This window comes from Canis lupus, chromosome 17, assembly GCF_011100685.1.
Source record: "Canis lupus familiaris isolate Mischka breed German Shepherd chromosome 17, alternate assembly UU_Cfam_GSD_1.0, whole genome shotgun sequence".
In the NCBI taxonomy this organism is placed as follows: domain Eukaryota; kingdom Metazoa; phylum Chordata; class Mammalia; order Carnivora; family Canidae; genus Canis; species Canis lupus.
The window spans coordinates 41963354-41979231 of NC_049238.1; positions in this window are offsets into that span (position 1 = coordinate 41963354).

A 15878-nucleotide genomic window follows, 5' to 3' on the forward strand; every position below is an offset into this window, starting at 1 on the left:
AGAACAGCTTAGTTCTATGGCTTGAAAATGTCTCCTCTCCAGCATCATTAATGGTTTCATGTTAAATAATAATAATGATGGTTTCATGTATGAATGTAAAGGAACAGAGTAATTTCCAAAGGAAGTCATTTAATCAATTTTCTGATATGCTAGTCAAAATATATGGATTATTTCAGCTTGATGAGTCTCGAATATTCAATTTCTTAGATTAGCACAAATTCAGAATATCATCAAGAATTCTTCTCATTCTATTTAATCAAAATAAAGAAATATTAATGAATAATCAAAAAACACTTTCTAGGCTAAAGATAGCACACGGAATGTGTGCACTGACCAGCCTCTGCCCCACACCCTTTCTGAGGGCTCCACATTCTGGACCATGCCTTGAGGCTGGGTAGGCCAGCTGCAGGCCTCAGAGTCCTGCTTGGCCTCACTAGCTGGCTGCAGAGAGTGAGGAACTGGTCAGGACTTGTCCTCCCTGGGATGGGCAGGACCTATTACCTGGCTCAGCATCAATAAAAGGTGAATGCATAGGGAAAAAAAAATCCAAAACAAGTTGCAAAAAGCTACAATAACATTTGATAAGTTATCACACTTGAAAATTTAATCTATAAGAGCATAATTTTAACATTTTGTTTTTAAAGAAACTTAAACAAGAAGAGTTGGATGCATTTAATGTGATTCCTACAACACAGTTTCCATGTTTTAATAATGTATAAATAAGTTGCTTTTTTAAAGATTTTATTTATTTATTCACAAGAGACACACACAGAGAGAGAAAGAGGCAAAGACACAGGCAGAGGGAGAAGCAGGCTCCATGCAGGGAGCCTGACTTGGGACTCGATCTCCAGGATCATGCCCTGACCTGAAGGCAGCACTAAACTCAGCCACCTGGGTTGCCCAAATAAGTTGCTTTTGAAGATATTCTTCTCATAGTTATATATAGGCTAATATAATTTTTTGGAATAATTTTGCCCTTGGAAAATTTGGACGGATTTTTATGTTCAATCTTACACACACACACACACACACACACACACACAATTATTTATTCTACCAAAAAGGTTTCTGTTCTAGTAAATGCTCAATATTAAATTCTAAACAATATCAGAGAACTCTGCTGTTGTTTCTCTGTGTATGGGTCCTTAGATCACTATGGCTATTATACAGCGTTGCTGTCCTAGTATACAAAGATTCAGACAGCATTCAATATATTTAAAATATTTCAAATTATTTTAAAATATTTTTTCTGCTTCATAGTTGGAAACTGTCATTCCATAAAGCTAGGTGCTGCAAGTATTTGAAAACCATTTAAGATATTTCTTAGAGGAGCTCCTATTTTTGATATTCCAATACATCATCCATCACATATTAAAAATATGCATACCACATATAAATGCAGAGAAAATTAGTAAAACACTTGAAATGTATAAATGACTGGCACTGTCAATTTTACATACTATATTATATAGAGAAAGAGTCTAGAAAAAACTACTTAATGGAACTGTGATTTTATTCTGAACTATGCACAATGTTACTTTCAGCACTCACTTTCTCTAATGTTTAGTTAAATCAAATAAAACCCAAATAAATAAAATTGGCAAGGCACAAGGCACTCACTCTTTAGCAAACACTAGTTAATGCCAATGTAACCTAAATCTGTGATCCATAATAAGGAAGTGGTTGATAATCCAAGCACGTGCTAATGTGTAACAAAATTAGACTGAAAATATATTAACATTGGAGAAGTGTCAAATCTCTGAAATAAATTCATTCCAACTTGGTGGAATTTGCAACTCCAGCAGGGAAAAAGGAGCTCCTCCTGTGTTGTATTATGTCTAACAAAATAAAGAAGGTTCCTTTAGTAAACCTTGAGTTCTGCAGAAATCAGAAATCAAGCCGTGGCTGGCAGAGTAAATTGCATTCCTCTCCTGGCCATTGTGGAGATAGCAAGATATTGATGAAACATAGAGGTGGCAAACAGACTTAATCGGATGATTTTGCATGTTTCTGGCAAAGGATGATTGGTTCAGAATTGGTGAATATTTATGAACCTTAGTTTCTCAGCATTGCCTTAGAGACACTTTCTGCAAAGATTTATCTAAATATTACAAAAATCAAAGTAATTTGTAGGAACAAAAAGATTGCTCAGGAGACACCACAGGGATGCTTAGGTCGAGGAAGCAAGCCATTAACATGTTACCTATCTTCAGCTTTCAAATGGTTGACAAAATCATGGAACGGAGATATGTTTAATTTGATGAATATAAAATATTCGAAAATATATGCATCCATTTGAATATTTTAATAAATGGAAGCAAGTTAGTAAAATGGCATTTTCATCGTCAAAAACAACCTTTACCCACTAATTTCTAATCCAATTAATTAGGAGTTCCTTATTGGTTTGTAAAACTGACCTCTACTTTTCACGCTGTCAGAGCCTTTAGTTACTAAAAAATCTCAATAATTTCCACGGGAATTAATGCCAACATTCCCTCATTATATCACATGATTTACACTGATAGCATAGAAAGAGATGTCCTAATACATACCTACCCACACAGACTACATATTTGTCCAAATTGTGACTAAAAACTTTAAAATATTAAAACTTCCACTGTACTCAGAGCAAAGCCCAAAATATTTTGCATGTCATATAAGGTAATTTGGGTTTTGGCACATCTTACATTCCATCAACTTTACTTACCATTTCCTGAATTATAATTTTTATTTTAGTCTAAGTGAACTATTTTTATTCCTCAATATATATACTATTTCTCATGCTTGTTTTGTTTCCTCTGTCTTAAAAAATCCATATTTCCTTCCCTATTATAGTTCTCAACTAAATTCTATGCTAAATAAACAATAGGGAATGGTTTTTGGACTTTGTGTCCTCAGGGTACAATGTACTTAACTGCACTTATTATTTATTATAATCCCTCTACTTATCTGATTTTTCTACTAGACCATGAGATTCCTTGTGGGAAGGAACTCTAATTATTGGTACTTAGTACAGTGCCTGGCACAAAACAGCCAATATATAAATGTTTGCTAAAAGCATAAATGGCTTGGAAAATGTTTGATCTTCAATTCCCACAGTTTACAGAAGATCTGAAATCAGTCTTCAGGTTATGTGTTAGTTGTGTAGGCTTAAGCAAGTCACATAACTCTTTAAGTATCAGTTTCTTCATTTATAAAATGGAATACTAAGAAATTCTAACCTATTGAGTTGTTGAGAAAATTTAATAAGATCATAGTCAATGAGTGCATCTTGGTACTATTAGCATGTTTTCAGCAAAAGCAGTCCTGAGGAGGAAATACATCGCAATACAAACATCCATCCAAAAACTGGAAAGAACTCAAATACAAAAACTAACCTTGAACCTAAAGGAGCTGGAGGAAAAACAGCAAACAGATCCTACACCCAGCAGAAGAGAGTTAATAAAGATTTGAGCAGAACTCAGTGAAATAGAGACCAGAAGAACTGTGGAACAGATCAACAAAACCAGGAGTTGGTTCTTTGAAAGAATTAATAAGATAGGTAAACCATTAGCCAACCTTATTAAAAAGAAGAGAGAGAAGACTCAAATTAATAAAAATAATGAATGAGAAAGGAGAGATCACCAACAATACCAAGGAAATACAAACAATTTTAAAAACATATTATGAGCAGCTATACGCCAATACATTAGACAATCTAGAAGAAATGGACGCATTTCTGGAAAACCACAAACTACCAAAACTAGAACAGGAAGAAATAGAAAACCTGAACAGGCCAAGAACTAGGGAGGAAATTGAAGCAGTCATCAAAAACCTCCCAAGACACAAAAGTCCAGGGCCAGATGGCTTCCCAGGGCAATTCTATCAAACATTTAAAGAAGAAACCACACCTATTCTACTAAAGCTCTTCAGAAAGATAGAAAGAGATGGAGTACTTCCAAACTCATTCTATGAGGCCAGCATCACCTTAATTCCAAAACCAGACAAAGACCCCACCAAAAAGGAGGATTATAGACCAATATCACTGATGAACATGGATGCAAAAATTCTCAACAAGAGACTAGCCAATAGGATCCAACAATACATTAAGATTATTCACCATGACCAAGTGGGATTTATCCCCGGGATGTTTTCAGGAAGGATTAATAATTGCAGGCAATATATTTTCTAAAATGAATGTCAATTTCTTTTTAGTTATCCAAAAGGTAAACTGGACTTAGAAATCATACATATCAGGTGAATTTTATGACGAAAACTGAAAATAAGCTCATTTATCAGCGATTCAAACCTGGAAACCTAATGACAGAAATGCAAAAATGAAAGGCAATGCCTTAAATTTTTGAAAGTCAGAACTGAACAAAGTCACTTTCTACAAAAGCAACTGTAAGTATCATCTACTTCTTAAGAACTCTCCCTCACATTTTAATATATACTCACACACTTGCACTGACACCACATTATCCAGTATTTTGCAGCATTCTAGAAATAATTGATTCGCAACATTGACACATTGGCAAATTTCTCTTTGTTCCATTTTCAAATGCCTTTGTATCTTAATTCAGTGGACAAAAAACAGACTGGCCAACTACTAAGTGACCATGGTAGAGCTTTCCTCATCACTTAAAATGAACTTTACCCATCCACACACAGGCACTGCTTGAAGAGAGCTAAAAATCAGTAACAAAAGTTAACCTGCTAAATATATGTTGTATTTGGCCCTTCTCAAGGACTTCTTATCCAACAAATTCTGTATTCATCCTCTCTCTTAGCCTAATCAGACACTTTCTTCCTACCCTCTTCAATAAGTAGTGGAATTAGTTTAGGAGAAATATGCTCATATCTTTGTGACACTAGCACCAGTTCTAATACTTGTGTTATTCAGTTAAGTACAGATCTACTAATTCATTTATTCCTCAAGGAATATGAAATGAATTACTAAGAAACCACTGTAACCATGAGCTAGTTTTGCATTAAGGATGTCATTTCCCACAAGTCTCCTTGTTACTCTACTTTGCTGTTTGTAATTCACTGTTCCCTGTAATAGAGCAAGAACAAACTTTCTAAAATGTAAATCCATACACCACATCTCACTTAAATATTTCAGTGCCTGTAACACCACTCAGAATCCAACGTGAACCCCTAAGCTGACACAAAAATATCCCTTTTGTTTTCACCTCTGGTGTGCCCTTCTCTTTTATTACCCTTCTTTACAGAATGTTGTTCTTTTTTTCACCTAGCTAATATCTTCATATATTTTTTCCCTAAACTTATAGCAAAATTTCAAAAGCCTTAAGATTTCATTGAGCTGCCCCTCTTTGAAGCTCCATCATATTCCAAATCATAATTGTAACTTTATTTAGTGTCTTTAGCATTCAATGCAAGTTTCTTTTTTTAAATTTAAGTTTCATAAGGGCAAAGATTATATCTCCATATTTCATACTTAGTTCTGAGTACTGCATATTTCAAATAGTAAGTGATCAATAATTAGTATAACAATTTATAGCTTTTATAAAATATTCATATAAACGTGAATTTTATCCATTAGAACATTTCTAGGGGGAAATATAACAGATGTTTCTACCCCCAGTTTTTACCAAACAAACACTGAAGGACCTATAACTTGCTCTTGAATTTCTGGACTTAAAATTTTATACAATTGCCATTAAATTTTATCATATAAAATCAATTCAAAGCTAGATTCCCATAATAAATAATTTCCATTCCAGTGTCATAACTTTGACAGGTAAGTTACTTCAGACAAGTATCTATTATTCAAATATTAATTCAAATGCATAATGTATATGCAAAGGAATCAGAGAAGAATCACCAAAGATATACAGATCTGTTCAAAATCTTATATTATGGGCACAGCAGTATCTCAGTTACTTATATCAAATAGTTTCCAATTGAAAATTGTGTTCTGCTGCCTGAATAAGTTAAATGTGTTTTAAAGTGACTTGTGATGTGCATCTCCAATATTAGTCTGCTACTTTACTTACTGAGTTTTTCACTTTTTTACATTTTGTTTTGTTTTGATTGGAACATTTTCTATCAAAGCTCAGTCAATATACTGTTTTTAAACTTCCACATATAAGTATCAGGCACTCTAATAAAAGGTCACTACCCATCTTAGTGATTTAATCAGTGTAAAGTGAAGGAAACATATTCTTTAAAGATCTCACAGGCATGTCCTCCTGTTTCCTTTACTTTTTCATATTCACTACAGACCTTGGTTTTGCACTCTTAAAGCCTAGTGGAGAAATGCTAACCCTAGTCAACAAGCATTGATACACCTACTGTGTATGTTTTATCTGTTTGGACTTTAAGACAGGTAATCCACATGCTGAATTAAATTAAATTATCTGGACATTTTATTCATCTCTAAAATAAGCTGCTTTTAACAGATTAACTCTAAGTTTCTTTCCAGCTCTAACATTATGCTATGTTAGTTGAGGCATAGATTTTCTTATCGAGAAATAAATACTTATGACTTTATTATTTTGTAGTTAAACCATAAGGTTGGACATGGCAACCAAAGTATAAACCTATTCTCAGGCTATATTCATGGAGATAAATTAGTGAGGGAAAAAAAGGCTATAGTTCTCTATAGAGTTTTATGGTCAGTGTTAGTTTCTATACTTCAAATGATACCACCACACCTTGCTTCTGTTTGGAGCTGACTGGCTTATCACAAAGAGGAGTGGGAAGTGGTCTTCTACTAGATGCCAAATAAATTTTACTAAAATCAAATGATTATTTAGTTCCCTGATTCCTGTTTGGATTTCCAGATTCCTTGCCCTGAAGTTAATATGACAACTGTGGGGATGATAGCCTAGACTCATCATTTTTCTGCAGCGTACTTGCTGGGTTGCCTTGTATCAATCTGGACTGCTGTTTCACTTTTTGGGGATGCATTTATTTTCTTCTTTCCTTCACTTTTTTTCTTTCAGTTTTTGTCAATCTATGTTTCCTGTATCAGATTCTATAGTTATTTTTTTCATCACAAACCAAAGCTGCTCCATGCCCTGTGTCCAGGAGGAGCATCTTTTCTCCAGAGAGTAGTTTCTTCTGAGACAATGGCAATTTCAAGTTCTTTATCTATTTCATCAGTTTCTTTTCATGTATTTAACTCCTCTGGCTTTCTGCTCACTCTGTTTCACTCAATATGTTAGGGTAACAATCATTATTTCTTAACCTCTCTAGGTTCTGATCAAGAAAAAAAAGCATCCATAGGATAATCATTGGGGAAAAAAGGATATCAAGGTGTTGCTTTTATTAAATGAGATTCAGTAACTCCCCAAAGGATTTTGAGTAAGGTAGATTTCAGAAAAATGTGTTACTTTACATCCCAGTGGAGCTTCCCTCTACTTTCTACATATTTGACCCACTTGAAAAAAATATGAACTTTCAGAAAACTCTTGCCACTCATTCATCTAGCTTCCTGTAGTACAAATACAAAAGGTTTGACTTCTAGGAACTATCTTTGGTATAGGGAAATGCAGCAGAGAGAAAGCTAGTTAGTGCTTTCTTACCATAATATGTCTTTCCCTATTAAAGATGTTCAGTGAAATCCAGCTTTTCAGCAATCAAAACAAAATATTGCCCAAACCAGTCTTAATATTACCTTCAGCTTGATTAAACTTCAGACAGGTTTCGTCCTGACTATAAGCCCTTGGCCTTCTTTTTCTTAAAATATTTTACATGTGATTATAAAGTTGTTGTCTGCCACTTGAGATGCAACTTTTCTTCCAGATTCTAGCCATTTTACATCCCAGGAATGTCCTCCTCAACAACCTCAGAATCACCCTTTTGTAAGGTAATCATCAAGAATGATAGAACCCCTATCTCCCAGTCTCTGTGACAGAGTAGATAGGAGCCTAATTTTGATAAGCTTCAATCAGCAAACACAGATGTCATAATCACATTGATCAATTTCCCCCTTAATGCCATTGTATATTTTCCACTAGCTCAGTCCAGTTCCTTTCTTTTATTTCAGTGGAGTTTAGTTCAATCTCCCTCCAACATCTCAATAGTCTTTATCTCTACATGGTCCAATACAATTTCTTTTGATAGTATTAACACCTCTTTGAGAAGAAGACAATAAATGAATGGTAGAAGCAACTGGAAGGACTCAATAAATATCTATTCTGATCCCTATGGAAGAAGGGAAGAACACATAAATATCTGTAAAATCAGAAGTAGAATGATCTTTCATCCTCTCCACTCTCAAAAGCTCTGTTTATACTTTATTTTCCTGGAGTAGAATACAATGAATGCCTTGACATATATGAACAAAAACATGGCAAGAAAACTGAAAATCATGACTTTTACAAAATGTTTGAAATTGAATTGGGGTTAGGGAGGAGATTTACCAGATTGCATACTTGCAAACATCAAATATTTGAAGGTTTTGTAAAGAGAAAAGTCACATGGAAAAAGGATTCAGACTTCTTTTATGTGGTCTCAGATAATAGTGCCAAAACTAATACATATAAGTTAAAATGAAAACTGTTTAAGTTTAATGTAAAAAGAACTTTCCAAAACCTTGATGCATTCATAGATGGAATATGTTCTGCAAACCTGGAAGGTAGTGAGTGCACTTTCAAGAGATATATAAGACAGTGGTTTTGGGAAATCTTAATTGAAATGCTGAAGAGAAATTTCAAACACCACAGGGTGTGCATGGGATGCCAAAGGTGTAATTTTTCTTCTAGATTTGAATTTTTCCCTATTTCTTATTCAAAACATGGAGAATTTTTAAATTTAAAATATAGTGAATAAACTCACATGAAATTGACAGGAAGAACAGAGTATTAGGGTGCTTGGCTGGCTCATTCAGCGGAACATTTGACTTGATCTCAGGGTTGTGAGTTCAAGTCCCACAATGGGTATAGAGATTACTTTAAAATTTTTTTATTAAAATATATTTTGTATTAAATAGGAATATTAAATAGTTTGAACAAACACACATACATATGCACACACATGGCAATTTCCCTTGCTAAAGAGGTTTTTCTAAAGATACTTATTATAATGAGAAAAAGATATAAAAGCACTATTAACATAAACCCAGAGAGTCACATTACTGTACATCTTGATAGCAACTTGTTGTCCCTGCAAAGATGAGACAAACATCTTGTTGCTGTTGCATCCTTCAATCATTAGTAGCCTTTAAAGCTGCAAGTGCTGCATCTCAAAATTGTTTTCTTCAATTTGCTTTCAGAACTCCATCTTTCACCTCTAAGCTAGATTAGTTATCTGTCATAGGAATCATTAAGTAGACCAATAATCTTAAGAAATTCAGAAATGGTGGGATCTTTGATTTTCAAAATAGATTAAAACTAGGGTAATTTTAGATGGTCTTGTTGAATGACTCCTCTGGGAAGATCAGACTGTGACTATTAGTGTGAACCGTCCACTATGTTGGGCTGCAAGAAGATTGTCAATTGCCATGTGGAGTATGCTTTATAGAAACCTCTGAAATGTGTAATAACTTTAGCAGCTGGGTAGAAAATTACCACATACCTCCTGGTCACCAAATAGAAGAGGTCAGATACCATTGTGATATGAAATGAAGGCCCAAGGTAAGGTTATTAATCCAAACTAAACAATATTCTAAAATTCCTAAGATTCACAGGTATAGACTCATCCTATGCATTCTCTGACTTACAATGAATGAACTGGGTAAAACAGACTCACTGGCATTTCAAACATGAGGTGAAACACATATACCTGTTGGGAGATAATCAATAATGTCCACATAAAATAATAGTATTTTTATTATTCAATTATTCTGTATATGATACTATATGAGAATATAAAATTATAAAACAAAAGAAGTAGAGGATATTAGCATTACTAAGTTTATGTAGTCTTCTATACAGACAAGACTATCATCATGAAACCACAGTATTATTTTAGTCTAATATATACATGTCTTAAAATCTTGTTCAGATGGTTTTCCATTTGAAGGTTATTCAACTGATCCAATAAGAAGTTGATGTTAAAAAATACAGGTGAGTAAAATGAACTATTTTCTTCTTTAAGGATGTTGCCCTAATACTCTCTTTAATATCCTTAAAGAGATATTTTTTTTCCTTGCTGGAAGGCTAGCACGTCTGATAAATTAAGTTGGATTTAAGTTTGTATAAAATTATCAAGTATTAAAAAAAATAATAAAAATAAATAAATTGACCAGCATTGATATTTCTTTATAAAAGTTCTTATATGTGTGCATTTTCACCTCAAAAAGAGTAAGTGCCTTGAAATAAAACCCCTTGTATTTATTTTTTTAAGATTTATTTATTTATTTGAGAGAGAGAGCAGGTGGAGGAGCAGAATAAGAGGGAGAGGATCTCAAGCAGACTCCTCACTGAGCACAGAGCCTGATAAAGGGCTCCATCTCATGACCTTGAGATCATGATCTGGACTGAAATCACAAGTTGGACACTTAACTAACTGAGCTACCCAGGTGCTCCCCAAATACCCCTTGTATTTACGATAAATCTCTCTTGAGTTAATTATAATAACATTTCAGATGTGGGAAGTGTGTGCACATTGCTCACTGACAGATCAGCTACTGAACCTAGACTCTGAAATTACTCTAATGAGCAAAGGTGATGCTTAAGATAAATGAGGGGATGCTGAGAGTTCCTTAATTTTATTGAGAAAGTCAAAAGGTACCAAACCTGGGGAAGCCTCCAAAAGAAATGATTATTGCTTTTTGTATAATGCTGTAAGATTTAAGGATAATATGGACCTGTGCTGTCCAATAAGTAGTCAGTAGCCATATGTAGTTATTTGAACTGGAATTAATGAAAATTTAATTAGAATTTAAATTTCTGAATTGCACAAACAAAATTTTAAGTACTCAGTAGTCTCATGTGGCTAGGGCTGCCATATTGGACAGTGCTAATAGATAGCAGTTCAACTATCACAGAAATCTCCACTGGACAGCAGGGAAAAAAGACACATTTGAATATTCTTTAAGCCAGGGATCTCTTCCCCGATATCTTCACTCATAATATAAATTCTCATACATTGTTTAGGCTCATATATGAATGTTCAAGGGATCCAAGAAAGACCTATTCTAGAGTTATCTGTGGGGCAGCCCGGGTGGCTCAGTGGTTTAGCACCACCTTCGGTCCAGGGTGTGATCCTTGGAGTCCCAAGTCAGGGTCCCTGCATGGAGCCTGCTTCTCCCTCTGCCTGTGTCTCTGCCTCTCTCTCTCTCTCTCTCTCTGTCTCTCATGAATAAGTAAATAAAATCTTTTTTAAAAAAGTTATCTTTCTCTGTTCTCCTTTCTTCTGATAAAAGTTATATCTCATTCTCCTTCAAATGTGCTGATACTCCTTTTCCTACTTTCTAACAAGTCCAGGAGAAAGACCTGCTCTCAGGCACTTAAAACCCGAGGTAAATCTCTTCCTTCCTTGTCTCACTGAAACATAACTGTGTCTTTTATACATATTATATGTAATATACATATTTATATGCCTATATATTTCTGTATGCATAGTACATACATATATGCATATACTTATATATATATATGTAAGTATACATATATATGTTATATTCTGTCACAATCATTTGGGAGAAAGATTTTTTTCCAATAGTCTTAATTAAAACAGAGATTTGCCTATTTGCATAGCTAGGAAAAGTGCTAGTCCTGTAGCTATGACAAGACTATAGTAGAAATCCATCTACCAAGTAGTTCTGTTCTGCATAGCAACATCATGTAAAGTGCGCAGAAACAAAACAACCTAAATGAGTTATTCATTCATGTCATTTATTCATTCAGTAAATAAATATTATCTACTCTGTGGAAGACAGTTATTCTAGCAACTACTCTTTTTAGAATAGTTTCTAAAAAGAAACTATTTCTATGCTTCAGGATCTTACCCTCTAGAAGAAAATATCCTCTTAAATATAAATGAAAAACACTAAGTAAAGGTATGTCTTTTCTTCTTTAGCTACCTATAGTGGGGACATGACTTTGAATAAATGGTTACAGCTATCACTTGCTCATTGCTTAGTATGTTGCCGGTTCTATGAGATATATTTTACATACAGAAACTCGATGTTCCCAACAATTCTGTTTTACAAATAAAGGAAAGAAAGCATATGGTGTTTCAGTTACTGTTTCAAAATTACTATCTAGTATGTGGAGGGTCATCATGTAAATCCATTTATCTGATAAAACAAGACCATTGTATATTCAGAACCATAGTGCAGAAAGTACAACACGTTACTGAAACATGGAAGAAAGTGTCATTCCAATGGTGTTATCAGGGTAGGCTCCACAGAATAGGTAGTATGTAAAGGGCATTTTGAAGGTAGTAGTGATATTTTTTGAATAGGGAATTGGGGGTTATTTTTTTTAAGATTTTTTCTTAATTTATTCATGAGAGACAGAGAGAGGCAGAGACATACACAGAGGGAGAAGCAGGCTCCCCACTGGGAGCCTAATGGGGGACTGGATCCCAGGACCCTGGGGTCACGACCTGAACTGAAGGCAGATGCTCAACCACCGAGCCACCCAGGCGTCCTGGGAATTCAGGTTATACAAGCCAAGGAGGTATGTGTGCAGAATCACGGGGAACTAAGAGTGACAACAGTTCTAGTTTACTTGAGCAGGGAGTATTAGAAAATGAGAGACACAGTTGAGGTCGTAATTTGGGGATAGAGAAAAGTAACAGATGGCCTGGTAAAGCTAAGTAGGCTGGACTCTATTGTATAATTAGTAGTGAAAGTATGAATGTTCTGTATACAGAAGAGTAACCTATACAAAGTTTATTCTTCAGAGAAAGGAGGGATCTGTATGGTAACACAGGAGGCTCCTGAACTTCCCTGCTCCCACAAATGCACTACATGTACACCTGCACATGGAGCAATTCCCTCTGAGACAAATCCAGAAACTAGTTTAGGGACTCCTATGGACTGAGTGAATGAGAAAATAACCACATGGAAACAGGGAAGAAAAGCTGAGACACATTTTCACATAAACTCCAACCGACACAGTACCTTACAATTGGGAGAAAACGTAACACGTTCTATTTTGTCTCTTAGGAGCAAAGGGTTTGGACTGCACATCTAGTAACCCAACTTTTAAGGCCACTAAAGGGACAAGCATCCTAAACACCCAGTTCTAAAAGCCAATAAGACAAGTCCTGCAGGACCAGAGCAAACAAAGCGGAAGTTCTTAAATGGGGACATGAGCACTCACTATGACTCCCCCATGGATCAGAACAGAGGGAACAGGGGAAAACACCCATCCCCAAGTCTTTCCATTGAAGGAGTTTGACTGCATACTTCCTTCTAATTAACATGCATTTAGGGACTGGTTGTGATCCTTATTGGAGCCCAGGGAAGCTGGTGGACACTTCTTGCACCTTTTCCCTCCAGCTCACTACAATAAAGCCAAGCTGACAGTATTTCCCTGGAAATACAAAGAGCTTGTCCCTATAACTAGCACTCCAATCTTTATGGTTGCCACCCAAAATATGGTCCTCAAATCATATAGCTATGATAGACCATGGTTTACATTCTCAAGTCCCACAGGACTACAGCAAACTAAGAAGTAGTTTTCAAATGCCTAAGAATCTGGCCATTAATCAGGACACATCTAGGTACTGATTGCAATCCTCTTCCTTGATATGTAAACAGGTATTCTCATATCCTCAATTAATGGGAGCCACTAAGAACGGATATGGCACCTTTTACCAATACAGTGCTTCCAGGCTTACTGAAGCATTACAACAACCAAGATATGAAAACAACCTAAGAGGCCATCTACATTTGAATGCATAAAGAAAATATAAGATATACACATGCATACACACATTACTCAGACTTAAAATGAAGGAAATTCTGGCATTTGCAACAACAAGGATTAACTTGGAGGACAATATTCTAAGTAATATAAGCCAGACAGAGAAAGGTAAATACTACATAGTATTAATTATACCTAATATTAATAATACCTAAAATACAATAAATATATAAAGTTGAACTAATAACTCAGAGACTAGAATGGTGATTTCCAGGCACTGAGAATTGAGGGAAATAGAGAAAAGCTTGTTAAAGGGTATAAACTTTTGGTTATAAAATAAATAAGATCTTAGGTTCTAAAGACAAAAATGGTGACTCTAGTGGATAATACTGTATTGTTAGTGTATAATTGAAAATTGCTAAGAGAACAGAATTTAAGTGTCTCACCAAAAAAAAAAAAAAAAAATTTAAATAACTGGATGGTTGGGAAAACTTCTACAATGTATATGCATATAAAATTGTCATACAGAGCTCTCTAAATATATTTTTATTATACCTTAAATATGAAAAAAATTACATTTACACTTATATCTTTATATTCTTCAAATGATTTGCTGTGGTGAAACCAGACCATGTATTACTGACAGGACAGACACACTGTTACCAACCACAGTTTACAAAGTCAATGTCAGAGCTTGGATGGGGCTACTTCTCCTCTATAACTTTTTTTTCACTCCAAGAATAAGGAGTCATTCAATGATCAATCAAAACTTATACTCAAGAAAAATCAAATTAAAACAACAGCGGGTGCTATTTTTACCAGGCAGTTTACCAAAGTTAAACAAACAAAACAAAAATCCAAGATCAGTAAATTGGGGAGGGAAATAAGCACTTTCTTACACCATTAGTGGAAAAATAACCAATAAAACACTTTCTTAATGACAATCAATTATATATACATGCATGATAAAGAAAGTGAAATAATACATATTTGTAACCTCAGATTTAAGAAAACCTCTCCTAAAAAAATGTGTCCACAGAAATATTCTCATAAATTTGAAGAGATTTACACAAATGCCCATTTTAACTACATAAGCCATCTTAGCTAGCCACTGAGAACTGAAAAAACCCATCCATATGGAATATTTGACTTGTACTTAAAAAAGAATTTTAGCTCTGTATGTCCTGACATGAAAAGATACCCAGGATACATTTCTAAAAGAAAAAGAAAATGAAATTTGACATTCATAATATAACCAAAATTTTGTTTGAAAAAATAAAAAAACATAAATAATGTCAGTAAACTACTAAAATTATTGAGTAAAAATTCATTTAAACATGGTTATCTTCAAGTGAGGATTATCCTTCAAGTGGACTTTAAAGAATTTTTAATTTTCTGACAGTATACAATTCTATATTATTTGAATTTTTATAGCTCTGATTTAGTTTTTAATGTAACATTTATAAAAGAAAGGTAATATTTCTAAAAGCTATGGATTCCACTTTTATTCTGTATAAGATAATTTTAAGTCCTATCCTGCCAAATTCATCAGTCTGTAGCCAGGCTGATATAAAATAACACATTAAAGTCCTTTGGTAAGTATAAAATGCTCTGCTACTACCATATGTCGAGAAATCATAATGCTTGTGTTCTTGGGAACAGGTAAAGCTCACTGTCATGTTACATCTAGCTTTTTATAGTTGCAGAATATAAATCCTTATTTCTGGATTGATACCACCTACTAAAAATAGTTATTAAGAAATACTATCAAACTGTGAAGAATCACTAAGGCACAATAAAATGCCACAAAAAAATTGTAGGTTGAAGCATGACAGTCAGGATGAACTAGATTGAGGACTTCCAGGGAAGAGACTCAGAAAAATCTGACTTCTTTGAATAAATTTGTAGCCATATTTAACTTGCATAAATTTCTTCAGCGAATTTTTTTCTTCTTTTGTCTCCCTTCCTTTTTCTTTCCTTCTTTTCTCTCTTCCTTCCTCCTCTTTTTCCCCAACTATCATTTGGCTATTTCTATTTTCTTTTCTGAAGTATAGTTGATACACAATGTTATATTACTTTCAGGCATACAACATAGCAATTTGATAA